This window comes from Calonectris borealis, chromosome 12 (assembly GCF_964195595.1).
Source record: "Calonectris borealis chromosome 12, bCalBor7.hap1.2, whole genome shotgun sequence".
Classification (NCBI taxonomy): Eukaryota; Metazoa; Chordata; class Aves; order Procellariiformes; family Procellariidae; genus Calonectris; species Calonectris borealis.
The window spans coordinates 19,950,858-19,958,953 of NC_134323.1; positions in this window are offsets into that span (position 1 = coordinate 19,950,858).

The following is an 8,096-nucleotide window of genomic DNA, read 5'->3' on the forward strand; positions in this document are numbered from 1 at the left end:
ACATTGGATCTGGGTCTTGAATAGCATTTCTGTTTTCTCTTCAGCGGAGCTAATGACAGATCTGAAGAAGTGTCAACACTGCAACCGAAAAAGCTCGAAGCGGCAGGAATGTCGTTCGCAGGGGAGATGGGAGTCATAGTAAATACTCTTTTCAAGGTTGGTTACTTCTGACTAATGGCATGTCATTTTCAACAAGAAAAACCCAAAAACTTGCCCACAGGCAGCGGAGTGCTCCAGATGAGTCCCATGCCTACTCCAAGCAGCGGCCGGTGAGGTAATGCTGCTCCTCTCTCCTCTCCCGCTGCCAGCCCCGGTTCAGGCTGGGGGATTTGCTTTACTCAGAGGTCGACGTCACCCACGGCTGAGGAATCCAGCCTAATTCTTGATGGCTCTGGGTGTCATTTTCTCTGTTGGCAGGACGAATTCATCTTATGTGACTTCACCTTCCAAAAAAATTCCCCATGCACTCTGTTTAGACAGATTGACATTGCTATGCAATTCATCGCCGGTCCCTTGGAGACCTGTCTTAGTCTGGGATGAATCACCCTCTGGAGATAGGACAAGAGGAAATAGCCTCAAGTTGTGCCAGGGGAGGTTTAGATTGGATGTTAGGAAAATTTTTTTCACTGAAAACGTTATCAAGCATTGGAACAGGCTGCCCAGGGAAGTGGTTGAGTCACCATCCCTGGAGGTATTTAAAAGACGTGTAGATGTGGTGCTTAGGGACATGGTGTAGTGGTGGACTTGGCAGTGCTAGGTTTATGATTGGACTCGATGATCTTAAAGGTCTTTTCCAACCTAAATGATACTATGATTTTATGACATGCCAATTTTTCTTTAGTGACTGCAGAGATACTGATGTTTCTAATCCAGATACGAAGCCTTAGTCTGGGATGGTGAAAATTAGGAGGACTGAGTTGCTCGGTGCAGTAGACAGTGATCTGGAGCAGGTGGTCTGCTGCAACCCTGTATTCCTCTGACTGGCATAAATCTGGATTAGCGTGTAGGGAACATCTCATCCAGAGGGCAATGAAGTGGGTGAATGAGGGAAGGACTGGAAAGTTGAGTACTTCTCCTTTGGTTTTCTTCATATGTTTTGGTTCTCCGGATAGCATGCTCCAATGTGTGTTTTCCATTTTCCATTCGGTGTTGAATATGTTGACAGTTTGGAGGAGTTTGGGCTGGATTGGTCTAAGACAGAGCAGAGCTTGGCCCAAACTCTTGTGATTATTTGAGTCTGGATTTTCCCATGTAAGCCCAGCCTAGAAAAGACTCGTGTGGAAAAGAAGTGGATGTCATCTTTGTTTTGTTTCTGTCTTTTCGATACTTTTCATTTTGTTCATTACTAAATATTTTCATTTCCCTCCCTTCTTCTGTGACTTTCAAAGTTCAATTACAAATGAGAAATCCTTTTGAAACCAACAAATATTCCTTTCCCCAAAAATTATTTACTGAAGTTTGTTCCATTTTTTTCATAATTATTTCAAGTGTTGATCAGCTGATCTCTTTCAGGAAAGGAAAAGAAACAAGAAGTCCTCTGAAATATCCCCGAGGAATACCCACTGATAGAGGTATTTGTTGATGTGAGGAAAAATATACCGTTTCAAAAATACTGCCGGCATTTCCTCTTTCTGAGAACTTACTCCTGCTTATGGAAAACAAAGAAGAGAAATTCAAACTGGTGCATGCAGGCATCAGGTGTTTGCTATGAGCAAGGGACAGGTTTGCAAAGGGCATCGGACTCTAGGAGACCCCATGTAGATTGGGAAATAAGATTTTATTCAGATTTTACTCAGGTGTCCAAAAAAGGGGATTTATTTGTAAAACACCAGTGACCTGTGGCTACAGGAAGATATCTTTGGAAATCCAGTTGTTATTCCCAATGGGAGCTCCCGTTTCTCAACAGATCTGAAATTCAGGCTGTTTCATTTTTAGAAACTTAAATGAGCACTTAGCGCTTCTGAAATTGAGGCCTTGGCCAAACACACTGCAGCCAAGAACAAGTTATATGAACTCAGAAAGAATAAGCCATCAGGTTAACCTTTGGTCATCAGAAGAACGTAAAACATCTTAGATTTATTCCCCAAATCCAATTCAGGTTTCACCTGCACTGAATAGTCAGTACATCAGTGAAATAACTGGGAATTTCATGAATTAACCAACCTGAAGTCATTGTTGGCAGTAGGGTCGTCTTTGTGTGATTTGTGCTTGACAATTTGTGAAGACCAGAATCCGTCATTCAAACCTGGTGAAAAAAGTTTTGTGGTGGGTTTTTTGTTTTGTTGGGTTTTTTTTTAAATAATCCTAAAGGAATTTTTTCAGCATAGTGATTAGAGCTTGCTTAACTTTCTATTTTCCCCGAAGGGTTGAAATGGAAGATTGAATCTATTTGATCTAAAAGCAAAATGAGTAAATGGTAAACGAATGTGTTGGGCAGCAGTAAAGCAAAATAAATTTGTCTGGAGAGAAAAGAGGTGAAAGTCCTGATCTTTTGCTTTTCTCCTCTCTATCCTCCTGTATGACAGGTGATGTTATCCCAAGTCCATCACGTCATTGTCCATCATGTCATGTTCATCATGGGGTCTTGAAGAAGGCTCTATGGTTAATGCCATCCCTGCTGGAGATGCTGTCAAGCTGTCAAGTCATTGCAGAGAAAAGTGTATGTCCTTACTCAGATTTTGTTCACCACCTCGGGGTGTGACTCATGACTACTCCAGAAATTTGATATGTCTCTAAACAACCCCAGATTTGGTGGGTTTGGACTCTAAAGGATCTCTGTCATACCTGGAGGTTTTTGAGGCACAGCTACTGAAGGATGGGTTTCCAGCAGGGGATGAAACGAGCACTAAGGCAAAAATGCCACCAAGCCAAACCCAAGACGTGTTGAGGGTTTTGGCTAACGTTTTTGGGGGACATGTTATTTCTTGGTCAGTTGACATTAGCTTTAATGGGAATGGTATGGAGCCTTTTGGAGACTGTAGAGAAGTGATCAGGGGATAAGACTGGAGCCAGATCTCATTCCCCCTTCCTTGTTCGCATACCTCTTTCACAGCACTGGACGAAAGAAATGGTTCAGCTTCGATGTCACTGATGGAGTAATTTGCCTCTGTTGGGTTTCCACCTATTCAGAGAGTGGATGAGCCTGGAACCGGTGGTGGTCCATATGGCTGTTGCCCAGCACCACAGGATGCTGAATGTCAGCCATAAACCGCATCAGCATCCTCCATGATCAGCCCTGTGACCTTCAGCTTCGGCTGCCGTGACGCTGACACTCCTAACAGGTACCTGCGTGACTGTCCTGTTTTTTAAACATACAGTGAATTTAAAACACAGTAAATTAATTGGCCTGATGCTTTTTGGAAAAATAGAAAGATGTTACCCAAGAAATTTCTTAAACTATTTTTATTTTATGAATAATCACTACACAGACAAAATGTTTTTAGGAGATAACAGCTGGAAGAACAAGCAGCCCCTCGTTATACTGTCAAAGTCACAGCACTGTGGAAATGTAATGTTCATTGTAATAAGAAATACCTGAAAATGTAAAGAGAGATTTTGCTGCTAACGGTATCACAAATATCATTCAGTGATATATACCATAAGAAACTGCACCCATGAGAGGAGGGAATTGATTTAACAGACATCTGGTCTAGATAAATTTGTCGTGTCTGCTGTTGTAATTATATGCTAATGATATGATTTCACACTGCTTATAATTTCAGAACATACTGTTTCTAATTATACATTACCCAGAAAAAAGGCCTTACTGGCTTTTGTCTTTCAATTATTGTTTTTATCCCTCTCTCCAAATAGGTAATTTTATGGCTACCGTTGCTTCTGGGACCTGAGAACCGCCTCAACATTGGTGAATTTATGCTCACTAATCCCTGCAAGTTCAGGAAAAGTATAATTATTGCTGCATTTCAGATGGAGAAAATCTTCGAAACAGTGGTAGGGCTTTTAAATGTGCTTCTAAGAATAAAAGAAGAAAACTTCTGTGCCAAAAATACAGTTAGTGACTTAAGTCTGCCTCATCATTTTGCATAGCAACAAGTCTTTCGTTAGGTTTTAGTGACTCAGAGACCTCTCCCCATGTGCAGCATGGAGTTACTTTCCTTTAAAAACCGGCCTCCAGAGATCGATGTGCAGCTGCCATAGCTTGCAAACATCTCCTCCCATCGCTTACCTTGCCAAAGAAATGTTGTTTCTGATGGCTTGCTCGCAGTACTTTGTGTTGTCTCTTAATTAATCAAAGAGTTCTTATCTTTTCTGCACTTCATCTTGTCTAACAAGCATTCCCAAAAGCATCCAAATTTTATTTCTAGGAATAAGCGTGTTGTCTTATTGGGACCATGTGTTCGTCAGAGCCTGCCCTCGGTCCTCTCTGCAGTACTTATGAGAAACCATATTGATTGATTCCCAGAGCACTACCTTTGAACATTCATACTATTTTTATTAAACATAACTCTGGTTTTTTCTCCCTTCTCCCCTTTCCCCTGCACCCTCCAGCTACATCCAGTCTCACTGAGTCAAAAAAGGAATAAATGGAAAACATATTAAAAAGAGGCTTATGTCCATATGGAGGAGGATTGACATGAATTTGCAAACTGGGAAGACTGCGTTATACCGTCCAGTTTTGCCTTTGGTTACCCATACACGTAAGATGCCTGTGCAGGTGAGTCAATGCCCGAGCACCCAGGGAAAGGACAGATGCCCCCAGTCCTGTCCCCTCGCTGGAAAACCAGCAAGATGTTTTGCAAAAAATGCAGTCATCTCTGTATGCAATGCATTGTGGTCAACTCACCTATGCAAGCATCAGTTCTGCAGCCCAGAGGGAGTGCTCTTACATAGAAGCTCTTCTCCTCTTGTAAGGCTGCTTGCTAAGACTGGCCTGTGGGGCGTAGGATCCCCAAGGTTCACATGTGGCCCACAGCTGGGTGGCTGCTCCCCCCTTGCAGCCCCAGCAGGAGCATGGGCATCTGCGCTGAGCATGTGCTCCCCACACATGCTGCTCCTCCTCTTCCTCTGGGCGAGAAAAGGGAGCAATGTGGGACAGGCAGATGGTTTTTTTGCTTTCCTGATCCGTTCTGGTGAAAGCTCTTCAACCCCATAGATCTACTTACTGGGGTTAATATCTCTGGATCATGTTGGAGTTACCCTTACCTGTGGTCAGCTCTTGGCTTATGCAAGGACCTGAGCGGCCCCATCTTTTCTGTGCACTGACAGAAGATAAGAAACGGGTGGTGGAGAAAGATTGGAGCCTGGTTTGAGTCCCACCAGGTCTCCTCTCACCCCAGAAGCTGGGAGTTTCTCCCAGAGCCTCGTGCATTCAATGTAATAGTCCTTGTTTGACCTGGTTAGCTCTTCTCAGCACTGGCACATTGCAGGGAGGGCCTGAGCGCCCACAGCCACACGCAGATGTAGCTGAAGTAGCTCCTCGAGAGCTGCCATGTCGGTGTTCCATGGGGAGCTCAAGTCCTGGGAACAGTATCTCAGCGGAGAGCTGTAGATCAACCCCACAAATCTCTGCCTTCAAAACTTTCCTTACTGTTGCCCCACTCTGTGAAGGATTTGAGATTTCTTCTGTCCCCAAAGTGCCTCTTGTGTGCTTGTCATCTGTTTCCACCAGAGACCGCCCAATGCTGATGCATGTCCTGTGGACACTCTGGGAGATGACGGTGAGAAGAGCAAAGGGACTGCAGGCTTGATGTCCTTCGGGGTGATGCCAGAGCACTGAGAGCCAAACACCAGCCCTCTCCCACCTGCCACCAGCCTGTTTCCCACATCAAAGGTAGCTTTCCAAGAGCAGGTTTGTATGTCTAACACTTGCTTGAGGTCAACTGGAGAGAGATCTCTCCCTAGTTCCCCAACTGGTCCACTATGTCAGATTAAATCATTGTAAGCTAATGAAGAAACCGGCTAGAGATTTTTCTGGTTCTCAGCTAGGTGTTCTCTCTGTTGCAATAATGAACAGCGCTGAGTTGACGTGAGGGCACCTCAAAGTGAGCTACATTTCTCCTGATGTTAATAAAATTCAGTCCCAGCCATGGATATATCACAGTTGAATTGCAGCTGTGACTCAGAAAGTGATGTAAAAAAGCAGGGAAAGGAAAAAGAAGAAACTGTTCAGCCTTCAGCAAAGTTTTGGTACTCTTCAGGGCTGCTTTTGTGCTGGAGTGGTTTGGAACAGGGCGCTGACATCTGTTTGAAATAGATAGAAATGCCGTGTAGCATCACTCCAACACCACCTTCCATAACAAGTCAGTCCTGATTATCAATATGGATGTGATGTTGAAATCTGGTCCTGAACTATGAAATTTGCTCTGTAACCTTTTCTCGTTCCCAATACCCTTTTCTCATTCTCAGGATGAAAAAATGTCCAAGCGCATCCTCACCATCCAGCTTTCTTTGGAAGTAAGCCTTAACCCTCACTTTGGACTGAGAAATCAGAGCATTGAGGGATCGCTAAAGCCAATGTCTGTCGATATCAAGGTAGGGGCCCAAATGTCTTTTCTCTGGGCCACAATTGCCCAAAAGCGTGGTGAATACCAATATGACTCTTTTCACAGTGAGAAACCCATACAAAAACCCCCTGGAATTGTAGAAACCTGAGAACTCTTAGCTGTGATATAGCAGAGTGCTGAGAACCAGGCAGGATTGTGCCCATAGCTCAGTTCAAAAAAATGTGCCAGATTAATACGCATAATCAAGACTGACATTGAGTAAGAGGCAAGAATGACTAATCAGATGCTAATTTAGCTGATGCTGGCATTACTGAAAGCCTGGGGGCATAGTCCAAGGATAAAAACATAACGTCTTATCTAACCAAGGAGTCATTTGTGCACCACTAGTTACAACATGTTCTTAAAAAAGGAAAGAAGGAAAAAAAAGTATCATCTATGATACATTAAATTATTTTATGCCCCAGAAATGATAAGAAAATAAAGCTACGTGTTCCTGCACCCCATCTTTATAGGGGAAAAGCCTATCTACAGTTAACCCATTGCAATGTCCACTGTAAGTCCCCAGTGGAAAAACACATTTAAAAAAAAAAAAAAAAAAGTAAAATGGGGATAAAATCAAAATGAGTATATCTAAGACATTTCAAAACTCAGTTTTGGTGTATTTCTTGCTATTTGGAGTTTGCTAGGATACACGGGGCCGCCTTACTCCTCGGTTCAGTGAGAGTTCAGGCAGTCTGGCAATCCCCTTCTTTTGGCCAAGGCTCCTTTTCTGGCAACGTGTCTCCCGATTTCTCAAGACTCTTCTTTTCCTCCAGATTCAACAGGATGTTGAACTGGATCTTACAGAACAGCTCATGGAAAGGAAAGGCCCTCTGACACAAAACAACGTCACTGGAGGGGGAACTGTAATGTCAGGGAAGGCATCTGGAAGATGAAACCAGGAATAAACGAAGCACTTCAAGCTATATCACTTTGCATGGCTGTGTTTTATTTCCAGTCTTTTGCGGTACAGCTCATGAGTCTTAACAAGGAAAGAACTTCTGTGCAAAATTCAGTAAATTAAAAAAAAAAACAAAAACCACAGTCCTCTGGGGAAAAACTGGAATTGTACTTCCATAATACGGGCCTTTCCCAGAAAAGCCAGGCATGGGTCAGCGTGAAATGCAACACCACACATCTGCAAGGGAGTCTGCCCGGTTCCTTCCAGCCTTTTCCATTTTCATCATTTGCCATTGCTTGAAATCTTCTGCCCTAATGACTCGCAACCACAACCGAGCTCTTTCTCAATGGGAGCTCTGGGAGATTGGGGCTGCTGGAGTCAGGAAGGAGAAGATGCAGGTGATAGGGACAGTGGATGGTGGGTGGGAGAAGTCACCTCCTCTCTGCCTATGGGGCAGGGTGAAACCGCACGGACAGCTGCAATGAAGCCTCATTTTTCCCTTCAAGAAGTAACTCAAGGTGTAATCCGGTGTGCAGCACTGTTGGTGTCTTATGGCAATGCCTCAGGTTCTCAATGCTGACCTGTCTTGGTAGTCTTCAACCAGCGGTGAGACGGACTTATTGTCTTCACCAGCTCCAAGTGACATCATTTGGTCTTTTCCCAAAGGCTGGTAGCCGAGCAAGGTGACATCG